General features: G+C 39.8%; 1 protein-coding gene across 11 annotated transcripts in view; it reads right to left on the bottom strand.

Moving 5' to 3' along the window:
• RGS7 (regulator of G protein signaling 7) overlaps positions 1–17756 on the bottom strand; it is a 564000-nt gene that overhangs the window by 416032 nt on the left and 130212 nt on the right. The window lies entirely within an intron of this gene.

The raw sequence follows: 17756 nt of genomic DNA, 5'->3' as shown, positions 1-17756 counted from the left end.
TGGCTAATTGTACTTTTCTAAAGTTTATTTAAAGTATTTTTTGTCTTGAGTTTGCGTGCTGTTTGTCAGTTCCTTCATTAATGTCATTTCCCCCAGATTCAATTTTGACATTTTCCATTCATTTTTGTCATCTCGCTGTCTCCTCTATCCACCCTAGTTCACTGCCTGTTCCTGGATGGGCCATCATGCTGCTAACAAAAGCACTTTGGAAACATTTTTCTATCAACTCTTCAGTTTACCACCTTTTAAATATACATATATAATTGTCTGAGTTTTAGGGAACAAACTACATGGTTTACTTTTCTTTTTTAGTTAACATAATAATCCTTTCCAGGATTATTGGAATAAACATTTCCCCATATTTTAGAGGCACAGAGAGGTCAGGCACTTGTCTAAGATCACACAGGTAGTAAATTATGGAGCTGGAATCTGAACTCCAGGTCCTGTGTGTTTATTCACTAGCCTATCCCCTGCCCACCCACTAGCCTATCCCCTGCCCACCCAGACTCCATCATGAAACGAAAGGTAGGCATAGCATATTATCAGTCAGATGAGAGTCTCATATTATGTGGGAACCATGCCATTTTATTCCTGAAACAGCAACTTCATTGTGAGGTTTAGAAATCCCTGAGCTTTGTGGCAACTGAAGACCCGTCACCGTCACCCTAGCTCAAGCAGTGAGCAACACGAGGTGGTGGGACAAAAGCCATTCCTTTAAGTGTCCTCTGTAGCTGACAAAAGAAGACATCACCAAAGACCTAGTATACAGTTGGTACTCATAAAGGTTTGCTGCATTGAGGCTAGTTTTCTAGCGGCGACACCAGTCCTGTTTATAAAAACCAGTCAGATCAATCTTCTACGAGGAATTGCACTTCGAGCACTTTGAAGTTTCTAAATGAAGTCTATATGTTTCATCAAGCTTAAAAAAAAGTCCAAGGCATTGATGGGGCAGGGCATTATGGTATCATAGAAAGGAAACTGGACAAAGAGTTTTTTAAAAAACGGATTTGAATCATGGTCTGTCTCAGTGCCTCAGTTTCCTAATCTGGAAAACAATTTTATTTTTCATAAGATTCTAAAAATCCAATATAATTGTGTTAGGTGAAAAGCATTCTGTGTATGGTGGCAAGTTATACAAGTTAAATCAATATCATTACTAACAATTATGTTATTATTAATGAATAAGTGTATTCACCCATTAATCATTAATTATCAATCCATTATTATTACATGTGTATTATTAATATTCAATTATCACATGTATTCAATTATTATACATGTAGTAACTGAATATTAAATTATAATTAACAAATAATAATTGAATAATAATAATTAATAACAAATACACATGTAATAATTGGATACACTGAAGGAGGTGCATTCAATAATGGTTTATAAATATTCCAACATCAGATATGTAATATTTGCCTCTTTGTCATTTAGAATAATCTGAATCACTAGTCAAGTGTTTGTATCCAAAACCCAGGAGCAGGGTCAACTTCGTGGGTATGTCACCTGAGTGTCACAGGGTTCCAAGCTTAAAGGCCCTTGTGCTTTGTTTAATGTTCTGCTGTTCCTATCCTAAAGTTCTTATTAGCATATGAATAAGGGGCTCTGCATTTTTATTTTGTGCTGGACCTCACAAATTATGTACCCAGTCCTGCGGTGTGAATAAAAGCTGAATCTGAAGCTGACAGGGTAGGAGAATGGGAGAAAAAGGTGGGCTTACAGGAGGAAGCTCCTAGCTGTCCACACAGGAGGGTAGTACTCAGTTGCATCTGACTGCAGCACTGAATCAGAATCACAGGGACCTTGGATATCATTCAGACCCATCTCTCATTTCAACTGAAGAAATCAAGAGTCCCAGAATTTCGGCCATTTGCCCACGGTGCCCAGCTCACCAGCAGTGTGTCCTCCACATTCTGTCTAATGAATGAATGGCCTGCCCTGGAACATAAGTAGGGCTTACATGTTGTTGCAGGACTGCTTGGTGTTCCAGATCACAGATGTCTCCTTCACCATCAACACCTCCTCCCACTGCTGTGTGGGCCACAGCTCCAGTTAGATGGTAACTCTTTGACTTTTGCTCAAAGTCCCTGAAATCAGTCCCAGAGAAAACGGATGGATCCTTTACATCAGTCTGAGTGTCCTTGTGCATGTGTTTTGTTTTGCTTTCTATTCATCCTCAATGATTGCCAACCTGCTTGTGAAGTGTACCTGAGAATAACCTTCAGACAAAACGCTGTGGGCTCTGCATGGATGGTGCCGATTCAGAACACATTTGGGGTGTTGTGTCATCTGTCTATTAGATTGTTTCCAAAGGATGATGACTCACTGATAGACAATGTCTTGTTTACAAGCATGTCCTTGGGTATGAGACTCTGCAGTGTCATGGCTGACCGTAAATCTCACTGGCAGTAGCATAGCATATGAAATGCCTTCTGCTCTAGTCATTACTTTACGTTCATCGCAAACAAATCAGAATGAATTCTGAATGCGAATCTCCTTTCAAGTTAGCTGACTCGGGCTGTTAGACCTCATGTAAAAGCGAACCAAATATGACAGGAGGTGAAAGTTGGCCGTAGAATTGGAAACAGGAGAACATCATTGAAGTCTGCATAAGAACTAGTCAGCATCCTACCTGTTTGTTCACAGTTGTACTCAACATCTGTATGGAATTTTTAGTGCTCTTTTTTGTATTAGTCTTTCAGTTGTTACCCTAGTGACTGTGATATGCATTCCTAACTTATCACAGTTTACCTTGAATTAATATTAGACCACTTGATATATAATGTAAGAACTTCTTATAGTGTAATTTCATGTGCAGACTTCACAATCCTTTTGTTGTAGCTAAAGTTTACTTCTACCTAGATTATAAACTCCACAATACATTGTCATTAATGTACATTTTCATGTATGAACATTCAGTTAATTTTAAATAATGTTTTAACAACAAAAATTCTCTTTTTCACTCTGATGCCCAGGCTGGAGTGTAGCGGTGCAATCACAGCTGACTACAGCTTTGACTTCCCAAGCTTAAGTATCCTCCCACCTCAGCCTCCTCGTTAGCTGGGACTACAGGTGTGTGCCACCATGTCTGGGTAATTTTTTCTACTTTTAGTAGAGACAGGGTCTCACTATGTTGCTCAGGCTGGTCTCAAACTCCTGGGCTCAAGTGATCCGCCCGGGCCTCCCAAAGTGCTGGAATTACAGGTGTGAGCTACCATGCCCAGCAAGAAAAATAGCTTTTATTTATCTATGTATTAACAATGTCTTTTACTTGCCTCTCCAGTAGATCTAATTTTTTATCTGGTATCATTTCCCTTCAGCCTGAAGATCCCCTCCTTGAGCATTTCTTATATTATAGACCTGTCAGCAACAAATTCTCTTAGTTTTTACTTATCTTAATTTTTTTATTATGTCTTCATTTTAAAAACGTTATTTTCTTTAATATAGAATTCAAGATTGACGAGGTATTTTTTTCAGCCCTAGAAACTTATCATTCCATGTTGTCTGGTCTTAACTATCCAATAACATGTCAATTGTAAAAGCTGAAACAATTCTTGTCATTTTTATTCAATATATAATGTGTCTTTTTTCTTTGGCTGACCTTTAGATTTTTCTTTCAAACTTTGGACTTCAGCAGATCTGGGCTTAGGCCTGGTTTTCTTTCTATTTACTGACTGAGATTCTTGAATCTGTAGGTGACTGTTTTAGACCAAATTTGGAAAATTTTCAGTCAAGATTTCTTCAACTATTTTTTTTCTTCTTCATTTTCTCTCTTCTCTTCATCAAGGACTATAGATAAAAGTATATCAGATCACTTGATACTGTCCCTCAGATCATTGAGAATGTGTTCATTCTTAAAATCTTTTTTAAAATTTGTGACTCATTTTAGGTAATATCTATTGATTTGTGACCAAATAAACTGCTTCTTTTGTTGTGTCTGGTCTGCTGTTAATCTTATCCAGTGCATTTTTTAAAACTTCACCTATTATGTATTTCAGTTCTTAGATTTCCGTTTGCTTAATTTTTGTATTTTTCTTATTTTTCTTGAAGTTCCCCAATTCTTTATCCTAACTATGGATACTATAACTTGATCCATTATATCTGTCTTTTCCTATGGATTCTTTATGTGCTTATCATAGTTAATTTAGAGTACTTGTCTGCTAACTCCAATATCAGAAATATTTCTATAAAACTATTTTTTCTTGACTATGTCTAATAATTTTTAGTGTGCCTTGGTCAAAATAACTTTCGATTGTATAGTGGCATTGCGGATGATTCACTGTAAAATTTTAGAATCCATTATCTTTCTTTGAAGAGTATTGAGTCTTGTACTAGCAGGCAATTAAATTATTAATAAATCACCCTATGTTGAGACTTGATATGTTTCAGGAGGATATGTCTGTTTTAGTTATGCCCTTCGTTTTAAGGCAAATCTCTCAGTCTTGATACATAATATCTATTCCTAGGAGTGACCCTTATAGGTTTTCAGTGAAAAGTTCAGCATAGTTATCAATGCCCTCTAACTTAATAGGACTCAAACTTCAAACGTTCTCTCCCAGCACCAGAAAGTAGTTGAAATCTCTGTTAGGCTCTTTCAACCTTCTGGACTGTTGGTTTCCTCTAGGGCTCCTTGAATATTTCGCCAACAAATGAGCAGGTCAGGAGTCAACCAAGGACTTCAGAGGAGTTTACATTCATATTTTGCAACCCCTTCTTCTATGTCTCTCTCTTTTCTAGTATTTCTTCCCCCAGTTTCCGGCTACTCTGGCTGTTCTAAACTTCTTTTCTGACTCCTCAGGCAAATAGGACTTCAAAATTATTTTTTGACCTCAGTTCTAGCCACCCAAGAGATATTATTTGGGAAGTCCTTGTAGGGGAAAACAATGTGAATCTTAACCAATGTTGTTCCCTTGTGTGAAGCATTAAATGCCCTCTGATTCCATCTGCGTTTGGTTGCTTTCAGTAACTTGAAAATTTTTTTCTATTTTTCCCCAGAGTTTATAATTGTTATCAGTAGAAGACTTAATCTTATACAAGCACTTCTACCATCTCCAAGACAAGAGTGCTCCATTGGCTGAATGTGTAACCATGAGTGAACAAAATTATTTCCAAAAGTAGACAAACCTCACTGAACCTCAATGAACACTGAAAAATAAAAATAAAGGCTGGGCATGGTGGTTCACCCACCTGTAACCCTAGCACTTTGGGAGGCCGAGGTGGGCGGATCATGAGATCAGGAGGTCAAGACCATCCTGGCTAACATGGTGAAACCCCATCTCTATTAAAATACAAAAAAACTTAGCTGGGCATGGTGGCATGTGCCTGTAGTCCCAACTACTCGGGAGGCTGAGGCAGGGGAATAGGCTGAACCTGGGAGGCGGAGGTTGCAGTGAGCCAAGATGGTGCCACTGCACTCCAGCCTGAGCAACAAAGCGAGACTCCGTCTCCAAAAAAAAAAAAAAAAAAAAAGAAAAATGAGAATGAAAAGGGGTAAAATATGGCATTTCATCTTATACATTTAAAATATACCTGATTTGATACTGAATGATTATAACTAAGTCTTTAAACAGTGTTCATAATGTGACTCTAAATGCAGCTCTTTTGGGAAAACATGTTTACCAACCAAACCAGTATCCTATCAACACCAGTTATAATTGTGGGAAGAGAGATTGAGTTTTCTGGGGAAAGGCCCAGTCTTCTAAGGAAACATATGGTTTTCTTTGCATTACTTTTCCTTGTTTATTCCCTGTTCATGCTATTAAACATGTCTATCCCAACCCTTTCTCTGGTCACATAATCCAGGTTTGACCACTTGGCCTTCTCAATGTAATTCATTTAGGAATGAGTTTGTGGCCCAAATAAATGGAAAGAGACATAATCCTGGGAATCTGAGTGAAAAAATTGGTAAGATAAAGCTTCCTTTTCACTGAGGTAGACGTTATAATATAATCTTGGAACTGGTAAGGCCATCTTGTCACCTCTTGAAGACAGCCTGCCTAAGAATGAAAATCAATGCTGAGAAATGTAGGACAGAGTCCTGACAATGTCAGTTAAACCTGAATCCAGCAACTCTCATAGCTATCCCCGATTGCTTAGTTATGAATGATTTCATTACTGTTAATTGCCCTTACGGCATTTTCAGCTGAGTTGGTGTTGTAGAATGAACATTTGTGTACTACCACAAATTCATATGTAGAAGTCCTAACCTCCGGTGTGGCTGTATTTGGAGATGGGGCCTCTAGGGAAGTAATGGAGGTTAAATGAGGTCATAGGGGTGGGGCCCTGATCCGATAGGATTGGTGTTCTTATAGGAAGAGCCACTAGAGAGCTTGCTTTCTCTTTCCAGGCACACATATTGAGGAAAGATGATGTGAGGGCATAGTGAGTAGGCCACCTGCTATGAGCCAGGAAGGGACCCCCTCACCAGAAACAGAATTTTCTGGCTCCTTGATTATGGACTTCTAGCCTTCAGAACTGTGAGAAAATAAATGTCTGTTGTTGAAGCTACCCAACGTGTGGTTTTTGCTGTGGCAGCTGAGCAGAGTAATTCAGTTGGGGTCACTTAAAACTATGAGTCTCCAGTCATCCAGGAAGTAGGGGTGCAAAGGCAGATTTGTATTGTGACACTGTCGTGGCAATTCACTCTACTGGCAAACCTTTCCCTCAGTTAAAACCCAAATGATTTCAGAACATCCCGTAATAGGATCAGCAAGAGACTCCACCAAGACTGAAAATCCACTGTGCCAACAAAAGCCTTCTAAATGCACATTTTAGACTTGCCTTTTACCTTTTCAAGTGGCTCATTGGCAAAAATCAAGGTTCCAATTAAATCTAAAGGGCTATCCAATCACACAATTGGCACCAATTACTCATTTAACTGTGTATGTGTTAAGCATAAGCTAATTGTCTCTTTCTCAAACTAGAGCCAGTTCAGATCAGGCCATTCAAGAGCGTTTAAACTTGGCACAAGAGGGTAGCACTGAAAATGACAATAAAGAATTTTCTCCTGCAGCAAAAGCTTTCAGGAGGTTTTCAATCATTTTTTGCAAGTTCTAAACTCAAAGGAGCAAAGCTAACTATTTAGCTGGTGTATCCCTTTGTAGATCTTGAAGCATTAATAAAAAGATGGACTCACTTGGGAATGAAATATCTGGTGAGACTATACATAAATATATACATATGTTTGTGCATCTGTGTTCATGTGTGTGATGTGGATGTGTGTGTGTGTGTATAATTCCGGGATGTTCTTCCTCACCCTCAAATTCTGACAGATTCTAAGGAAGAAGAGCACAGATGTGTTTCTTGCAAAAGAGCCCCGAGTATCTTTTTCCTTCCCTTCCTTCCCTTTGTCCAGATGAGATGCTTTGTTTTAAGGGAAATGGGATATAATATGTAAAATTTATTTTCAGTGAGTTTCACCAAAATAGGAACCACATCTCTGACCTTATATTATTATTATCTGTACAATACATGTCAAACGGACCCCCCAATAAATGGTAAAAACACTTCACACCCATTGGGAAGGTGAGTGCATTTCCCTAACACATTTTAGAGTGTAATTAACACACAGTGCCTAACAGAGAAAAATCATTTTTGTGTGTTCAGCTGAACACTCAACTCCACGTAAGTTGCATTTGATATGGGGTTCACTTGGAGAAATGGCTCTCACACTAGATCCTGTGTCAGAATCACCTAGAGGGGCTGTTGAAACAGACTGCTTCTCTGGGTCCTTTCCCCTTCCCCTGAGTTTCTGACTCCTTCAGCTTAAGGAGGGGGGGCAGAATTATAATTTTTGGTTTTTTTTTTTTTTTTTTTTTTTGAGATAGAGTCACCTGGGCTGGAGTGCAATGACACGATCTCGGCTCACTGCAACCTCCACCTCCCAGGTTCACGTGATTCTCCTGCCTCAGTCTCCCCAGTAGCTGGGATTACAGGCACACACCACCACAGCTGGCTAATTTTTTTTTTTGTATTTTTTAGTATAGATGGGGTTTCACTATGTTGGCGAGACTGGTCTTGAACTCCCAGAATTAGAATGTTTAACAAGTTTTCCGAGATGCTGCTGCTGTTGGACTGGGGAACCACACTTTGAGAACCATTGGCTAAGAAGCTATAAGACAAGAGAGGCAGCTTGCCAGCAGGAAAGCATTAAGTGCTCTGATTTTGGGGGAGTTTTGCACTAGTTCACCCACTGTCAGGAGCTACAAGGCTCACATCCAGCTGGTGTGAGGGCATCATGACTTAAAAGCGACATCCTCACATCTCTTGTAATAACTTCATAGACATAGTGATGTGGTGTGGCTGTGTCCCCACCCAAATCTCATCTTGGATTCCCACATGCTGTGGGAGGGGCCCGGTGGGAGGTAATTGAATCCTGGGGGCAAGTCTTTCCCATGCTGTTCTTATAGTCGTGAATAAGTCTCATGAGATCTGATGGTTTTAAAAAGAGTTTCCCTGCACGAGCTCTCTCTTTGCCTGCCACCATCTATGTAAGACATGACGTGCTCCTCCTTGCCTTTTGCCTTGTGAGTCTTTCCCAGTCACGTGGAACTGTAAGTCCAATTAAACCTCTTTCTTTTGTAAATTGCCCAGCCTCAGGCGTGTCTTTATCAGCAGCATGAAAACGGACTAATAGCATAGCTTGCAGGGACCCCACTAGATATGTGCCAGTTACCTGAGTCACACTCTGGGACGGCCAGAGTTATGGCTTCCTTTCAGGTATTTATAGGTCACCCAGTACAGGAATGATACCCATTAGTACCAATCAGGGGTCACCTTACAATGTTGCCTAGTGACAAGGTTGAACCACACCACCTTTGTATGTTTGCAAAGAAACAGAGCTAGAAAGATAAGGTTGAATTTTCATGCAAAAGGGGAGAGAAAGCATTCCTTTGTTAAGCCTTTACTCACAAGGTACATATCGTTACTGACATTATGCCCCTATTTTAAAAGCTTAAGAAATGTAAAAATTATGTCAAAAACATCCTCAATTTTTTATTCTTGATTTAACTGAATCTCAAAGCTACCAGTTGCAAGGATCATGCCAATCAAGGAAGTAGATGGCTTGCTTTGGGCTTCTTCAAAAAATCACCTAGATCCTAAATTGCTGTTTATTGACAATCCATATTGTCTGTTTCTGTTGTACATGATACCACAGGACTTGCTAATTTCTAACCTAATTTGTAAATAGGAAGTAAATTTCTACTTCAGAGCTTCTATCATCTAGTTTTTCTTCACCTGACTGCTATATGGTCTGTTTCATTTTGTTATGTTGCTTACTTGAAAAGACCATGGAGAAAATGTATTTTTTATTTAAATAAATACCCAAATTTGCAACTCCAGATTTTAACTCTGCTAATAAAAGAAACTTTGAAAAGAAACAATCTTGGGCTAAATAAGGAATTCGTACCCTTGTTACATAAACCTAGAGATCTTAAAGAAGTAATTCTTAGCCCTGGTTGCATTCACTTAAAGATCTTTTTAAAAATACTGATGCCTGAACCATACTGCAGGCCAATTAAATCACAATGTTTAGAGAGAGAGAGTCCAGGCGCAGAATGTTCTTAAAACTCCCCAGGTAGTTCTAATGTAGAGCCAGTGTTGAGAACTTCTGAAACTAAAGTCTATCCCAGAGAGAAAATTCTTTCTCTCTCCTCTCACTCTTCCTCCCCTTGTCCCTCTTTTTTTTTTTAAGTAAGAAAGAAAATACTGGGAAAGAAATCCTATGCTGTAATTGTGTGTGTTGGTTACAGTTTTCTTTGCAAACACTCCTGGGTTATCAGAAGAACTGCCCTAACGTTGGGGCAGGTGGACTCTTCCTATAATGACATGTAATTATTAGTATTATTAATATTTTTACAATCATATTAATAATTAAGCTTCTTTTGCAATAAAAAAGAGACATGGGCCAGGCAAGTTGGCTCATGCCTATAATCCCAGCACTTTGGGAGGCTGATGCAGGAAGACTGGCTTGAGTCAAGAAGTTCGAGGCTGCAGTGAGCTATGTTTGCACCGCTGCACTCCAGCCTGGGTGACAGAAAGAGAGAGAGAAAAAGGAAGGGAAGGGAAGGGAAGGGGAGGGGAGGGGAGGGGAGGGGAGGGGAGGGGAGGGGAGGGGAGGGAAGGAAGAAGGAGAAAGGAGGAAACAGGAAGGAGGAAGGAGGAAGGAAAAAGGAAGGAAAGAAGGAAGGAAGGGAAAGAAAGAGAAAGAGAAAGAAAAAGAAAAAGAGAAGATAAGAGACATTGAGCTAAAAAATTAGAGACAAAGATTAGGTTCTGCACTTCAGTTTAAAAAAGAAGAAAGGCCGGGCGCGGTGGCTCAAGCCTGTAATCCCAGCACTTTGGGAGGCCGAGGCGGGCGGATCACAAGGTCAGGAGATCGAGACCACAGTGAAACCCCGTCTCTACTAAAAATACAAAAAATTAGCCGGGCGCGGTGGCGGGCGCCTGTAGTCCCAGCTACTCAGGAGGCTGAGGCAGGAGAATGGCGGGAACCCAGGAGGCGGAGCTTGCAGTGAGCCGAGATCGAGCCACTGCACTCCAGCCTGGGCAACAGCGTGAGACTCCGTCTCAAAAAAAAAAAAAAAAAAAAAGAAGAAGAAGAAATAAGTACACAAGTCTCTATCATTTAATAAGAGTGAACATTTATGTCTCCATGTCTTAAAAATGCAGATGTGGCATAGACTGGCTAGATGATCACCTGCCTGTTTCCTTTCTTCCTGAGCATGTGCCTGAACATTTCCCAGCTTCCTTTGTCCATGGATGTAGGGATTTGACTGGGAAATAGTCAGTGGAATATGGGCAGATGTAAATGTCACATCCAGAGGTGGTCAATGAAGCCTACTCATACGTGACTGTGATGGTTAATATTATGTGTCAGCTTGGCTGGGCAACAATGCCCAGATAAGTAGGTAAACACTATTTTGGACATTTCTGTGAACGTACTTTTGAATCAGATCAACCTTCACATCAGTGGGCTTTGAATAAAACAGATTGCCTACAAGAAGGTACCTCATCCAATCAGTTGAAGGCCTGTATATAACAAAAGACTGACCACCCCCAAACAAAAAAGAATTCTGTAGGAGATAGCCTTTGAACTTCAATGGAAACATCTACTCTTCTCTGGGTTTCCAAAGTTCTGGCCTATTCTATAAATTATAGACTTGCTAGCTTCCATAAACATATGCCAACTCCTTAAAATAAATCTCTTTCTCTCTCTCTCTCTCTCTCTCTACACACACATATATATTTTATACTCACACATACACACTTTATATACACACACATAGACATACTCGTATTCTATTGGTTCTGATTTTCTGGAGAACCCTGACTAATACAATGACTTTCTAAGAAGAACTCTAAAGAATGAGCAAAGAATTTGGGTTTCTTTGTTGGAAGTCCTCTTGCCAACCAGGGACATCCACATGGACTTAGCATGAATGGGAAATAAACTTTCATTGTGTTAAGCTACTGAAATTTGTGGTTGTGATTGTTACAGCTGCTAGCATCACTTGATCTAACTAAGATAGCAGATGTTGAATGAGATGGTTGTTAATTTCCCTTTATCACTGACATTCTAAAGTAGTAGTTCTCAAACTTAGCTGTGCATAAAAATAATCTTAAAGCTTTAAAAAATACTCATACTTGGTCTTCATCCTGAAATTATGATTTCATTGATTTCTGAGGTATAGCCCAGGCACTAGAATTTCTAAATTCTCTCCAGGCAATTCTAATATGCTGAGAAGTTGAAGAACTACTGTTCTACAGGATGACTGAGACCAGACTTAAAAGTTCATGGATAAGAGAAACCAAGAGGGTTCTGTTGGTGAAAGCCTTCATCTGGATGAATGGCATGATTTTCTGGCCTCAAATCAGAGCACTTGAGCTATATAATTATTGTTATTATTAATAGGACCAAGAGGATACATGCATTATCTTACTACCTCGCTAAATTCTCACAACAAAACTGTTCCATAAATATTATGATTCTCACATTTTAAATGAGAGAACCAAAGCTCAGAGTTCAAGGTAACTTGCTCAAAGTCACACAGCTAAGGAGTAGAGCCCATGCTCTCAACTCTAAGCTGTACTATCTCCCATTAACCTAAAGAACATGTCCTGATCAAAATAAGTAAGAATCACATTGTGCAACTTGCTGCTCAGATACCTGAAATATTGCATTCAATTCCCAGAGCCCCAGTTTAAAGAAGAAGATAGTAAAATTGTGTTCAGAGAGGAGCAAGTAGGTTGTTGGAAAGCCCGGCAAGCAGGGATAGGTGGAAGAGAAAGCAAGGGTTAGATTCCAGAAAGGCAATGCTAAAAAAAAGAAGAAATGATTAAAGAAAGAGAACATAATAGCGCCTTCAAAATTGTAAAGGTTGTCACGTGAAAGGGGAATTAGCCTGTTCTCCCTTTGTCCAGAGGGTTAAATCAGGATCATAAATTAGATATTGCCAAAAAAAAAAAAAAAAAGAAAGAAAGTTCTGTTTGGTATAAAGAAGACCTTCGAATAATTAGAGCTTTTCTGAAAATTAGCAGGGTTGCTAGGAGAATTTAATGAGAAAATACGTTCTGTAAATGCATAGAAAACACTGAGTATTTTTGTTGCTATTATGTTGGTGAGTGTTCCATTCATTGAAATGCTCAGGTACATATTGAAATGGTGGTTCTGCACAAGATAGGAATAAGTTAGATGGTCATTAAGGTCCATTCTAATCCTAAGATTTTATCCTCATATATCTGGGGTTCCTCCAAGAAAAAAAAGTGTTTTATGAAATGCCTTGTCTAATGACTGGTGACCGATATATATGTATACCATATATTTAGTTTTAAAAATTTTTAAAAATTATACTTTAAGTTCTGGGGAACATGTGCAGAATGTGCAGTTTTGTTACATAGGTATACACATGCCTTGGTGGTTTGCTGCACCCATCAACCCGTCACCTACATTAGGTATTTCTCCTAATGCTATCCCTCCCCCAGCCCCCCAGCCCCCGACAGGCCCCAGTGTGTGATGTTCCCCTCCCTGTGTCCATGTGTTCTCATTGTTCATCTCCCACTTATGGGTGAGAACATGCAGTGTTTGGTTTTCTGTTCCTGTGTTAGTTTGCTGAGAATGATGGTTTCCAGCTTCATCCATGTCCCTGCAAAGGACATGAACTCGTCCTTTTTGATGGCTGCATAGTATTCCAAGGTGTATATGTGGCACATTTTCTTTATCTAGTCTATTATTGATGGATATCTAAATAATATACAGTTTCCCAAGCCATTTAGCAGGATATGCAGTCTGTTTCTTCCCACCATAAAAGTTAAAGAAAATCGATGACAATAATTGGGTCAATTGTGGTTTACTGAAAACTTACTAGGAGACTAACTTTACTTGAATATAAATATCACAAAGTACATATAGTGGATAGAGTACTTCATGAGATAGCACGAAGGCCCATGTCTGTCCCCTTTAGCCCCTCTCATAGTCAGTCATTCTGTTGAGTTGTTCAATCTGCATTGTCTCATCTTCTCCATGGCAAGCTTTTCTCAACAGGCCCACTATGGTTTGGCATTCTCTCCACAGTATAGCGCAGTGATTGCCACGCTGTATGTAGATGCTCAACAGAAGTTTGATTTGGAGATGACCTAGACCCTACAAAAGTTGTTTGTGGTCCTGCACTCACTGCATGATAGATAACTGAGGGAAAATGTGCAAGGAAAATGTGGATTTTTTTTCTTTTTTAAAAATTTTGTATAAATATAAGGGGTACAAGCGTAGTTTTGTTACACGGATATATTGCCTAGTGATAAAGCCTGGGCTGTTAGTGTACCCGTCTCCCAAATAGTGGACATTGTACCCGTTAAGTAATTTCTCATTCCTCATCCCCCTTCCACCCTCCCACTTTTCCAAGTCTCCAATGACTATTATTCCACTCTCTGAATCCATATGTACACATTATTTCACTCCTATTTATAAGCGAGAACATGTGGTAAGAAAAATACATGTTAGATATATCTCTGTAATGAAAGGAAAAGTAAAAGAATCACCCTTAAATTACTGAAATAATTTATGCATTTCTCCCACATGTGGCAAATATATCAACTCTCTTCAGGTATAATAGACCTGACCTCATTGCTCATAGCATAAGAGCTTTAAACAAATATTTAAATTCAATACTTAGCTTTTTCTGTCTTAAAATGGAACAAGATATGCTAGGGTAAGGAGGACGCTTCTCACGTTCACGGCTATATCCTCAGCACTTGGTACATAGTGTTTGCATCACAAATACTGGCTGGATGAATCAGTGAACGAATGAATGAATGAATGAATGAATGAATGGGGAGTCTGTGGATGTGAAATGTTTGATATGCCTTTTAGAGAGATATTACAGGCCTTTGAGTGACTATGATATTTCCACCAAGCTTCTCTTTGAGCATATGACTTAGTAAGTATCTTAAAGTTCATGTTGACAGAGAGGGTGAAAGTATGAATACTTTCTTGAGCTTGGTTATTTCTAACTTGTTAGGTACAGTTATCAACAGTGATAACAGTCCAGCCTGAGCTAGATATAAACAAGAACTGTATGCCAGCTTTCAAATTGCAGTTTCCATGATAAGTTGGCTCTGTTTTGCTGCCACTGAACAGAGTGCCATTTAGCAGTGGTGAGAGTAAGAAAAAGTTGATCCTTTGGTACTAAACAGTTGAGACCTACTCAAGGGAGCTGACATTTTCAATACCACTCAAAACTTGGGCTTCGAGCCAGTAGAAAGTTTACACACAATCAAGAGGGCAATGCTGCATCTGCAAAAGCAGCTCCCTGTGGCTAGATAGTACACCAAGGGTGATGGAGATGAGAGCACCCAAGTTCATAAAAATTCCCTAATACGCTCATTTGTAAAAGAGGAGAACAACATTGGCCGAAGAAAGATGTTCTCCTAGAAAAAGGAAAAGAAAAAAAGGAAATCTATCTTACCCTCTAGGTGAAAAACACAAGTAAATTGTCTGCAGGAATATTAAATGCTTTTTCAAAATGTGCAAAACAGTAAGCTTCCTACTGTCACGGTGTGCAACCTTTGAGAGGAGGCTGGAGGAAGGAGCATTCTTGTCTATGAGCACTTGCTTCTGCCATGCTGGAGAGAAGGCAAATCTCAAAGGGTCTCATGGTTAGGATGATTGGATAGAGAGATAGTTCTATCTCAGTCTAAACGATTGAAAGTACTACACATTCTTCCTTCATAGAGTCCACCTTTTCTGAGCAGCAGTTAGCAGCCAGGCAGTGTAGTAGGCATGAGGAGATAATCAGTTAGCCAGACCACCCCTGCACTGATGGATCTTATACAAAAACAGAGGTAAAAGACAATCAACAATGGACTGATTCCATTACAATGATGGTAAGTGTTAGAAGAAGAAATAGTACTAGGAAATCTGACCTACTTAATTCCATGAGCAGGTGACACTGAGCTGAACATTGATGCATAAGCAGAAATTGACAAAAGGAAGTCATTGCCACCATTGATAAGAATAAGAAATAACTATTTCCCAAACTCTTTATGTTATCAAATTACTCTCCACACAGGTATTTTGGCTTTGCTTTTTTAAATTCCGAAGTCTGGAGTTTCAGAAACTACATTGTAATTGAAAATAGGTTCCCCACCTCTGCTTTTTTCTCTGGTGCCTTCATTAAAAATTCTCACGATTTTTTTTTTTTTTTTTTTTTTTTTTTGAGACGGAGTCTTGCTGTCACTCAGGCTGGAGTGCAGTGGCGCGATCTTGGCTCACTGCAAGCTCCACCTGCTGGGTTCACACCCTTCTCCTGCCTCAGCCTCCCAAGTAGCTGGGACTACAGGAACCCGCCACCATGCCCAGCTAATTTTTTTTATTTTTATTTTTAGTAGAGATGTGGTTTCACTGTGTTAGCCAGGAATGATCTTTTTATGTTACTTATTTGGACCTTAAAATGTATAAGAATATGTGTGGTTTTTGCTTTCAGAAGGCAGACTTGGGATCTGAAGTGGCAATAATTATGAACTGACAATACAAAGGTTGGTTGGCTCTGATGAGGAACTCCAAGGACCTTAAAATTCACTTATATCAACTGGGGAAAAGGAGGAATCTGCCATAGGAAAATAAAACCCTTGTACAGGATACGTCCATGTGCACACGTGCACTGAGAGAATATGAGAGCTGTAGAAGGCCATAGGATCCCGACCATCTCATGCCTACAGTGAGAGGTTCATAAAGATTAAAGAGATTGCTCAGGTTGCCCAGCTTGGAAGTGACAAAGGCTGGGAGTGCTGCATATTAGAATGTAATGGAATCCATCTACAGGTAAAAAGCCTATGGCAGCAATTAGAGGGAGAGGTAAGGTCTCTGAGGTGGCAGGCAATTGGTATGGAGCCTGAAAGCCCAGGACAGAGTTTTATTTGCTTTCAAGAGCAAATAGGCTCATACCTATAATCCTAGCACTTTGAGAGGCTCAGATGGGAGGATGGTTTGAATCCAGAAGTTCAAAGCCAGCCTGGGACACACAGTGAGACTCTTTCTCTACAAAAAAAAAAAAAAAAGAACAATTAGCTGGGCATGGTGGTATGCACCTGTAGTCCCAGAGGTTGAGATGGGAGGTTTGCTTGAGCCCAGGAGGCTGAGGCTGCAGTAAGCCGTGATTGCTCCACTACCCTCCTAGGTAACACAGCAAGACCTTGTGTCACCTCCAAAAAAAAAAGCCTTCACAAACAGAAGTGATTTGATGAACCAGGTGCCCTGAGGGAATATTCTATTTGGCTGGGGACCCCTAATCATTATTTTACTTAGTGTTGTGGCAGATTGTGTTTTCTGAAGGTAGGTGTTCCCCCTCAATCTCTCTCATCTCAACAGCCCTTCTCCAATGTGACCTTGCCATTCCTCCATCAAGAGGGGAACTCTAACTTGCCTCGCCCTTTGGATCTAGGCTACCTTATGAGTCGCTGGTAGCCAACAGGAGGTGGTGGTGGAAGTGGCACTGAGTGACTTCTCAGGCTACGCCAGAAAAGCCATGGAGCTGGTGCTTGATTCTCTTGGGACACTGGCTCTGGGGAAGCCACTGACCATGGCAGCGGACTGACTAGTCTGACGCTGCTGTTTTGAAAAGGCCACATGTTGATGCTCTCGTCAACAGAGCATCAGGTGAGCCCAGTGTTCTGTCCACCCCTGCCACAATGCCAAAACATGTGAATGAGGTAGCCATTGTAGAGGTGATCTCCTCCCAGCCATTTAAGTTTCCACCTGAGCCCCCAGAAGTCATGGAGCTGAAATAACATGCCCTGTCTAAATTGCTAACACACAGAAATGGTACGCATAACAAAATCACATAAATATAAATAAAATCCGCTAGGTTAAAAAGAGTTTATTACATAGAAAAAAAATGACAGAAATAAATGTTATATTATCTTTCTATAAAGGTTATTGTGGGCATTGAGCCCGCTGAACAGATGAGAAACCCAAGGTATGGAGAGATAAACCCAATTAGATAATAGAATCATCAGCAGAATCTTATAAATGCAGCAATAAAATGATCATAAAAGTACATGTGAGGACACTGAGATCCACAGAAAAATGACTTGAATCCAGATGCACAGTTAATAAAGGCAGATCCAGGAAAAGAACTGGAGAGTTCCTGAAGAGTGCTGGAGTGTAAAGCTCTTTCCAAATATTCGATCAAGCACGGGGTAGTTAAAAAAAAAAAATCACATGCTTTGGCATCAGATCTGGGCTGATAATA

Source organism: Macaca fascicularis, chromosome 1, assembly GCF_037993035.2.
Source record: "Macaca fascicularis isolate 582-1 chromosome 1, T2T-MFA8v1.1".
NCBI classification, from domain to species: Eukaryota; Metazoa; Chordata; class Mammalia; order Primates; family Cercopithecidae; genus Macaca; species Macaca fascicularis.
Note: the sequence above shows the minus strand (reverse complement) of the source record. Positions and strands in the feature narration are given on the sequence as shown.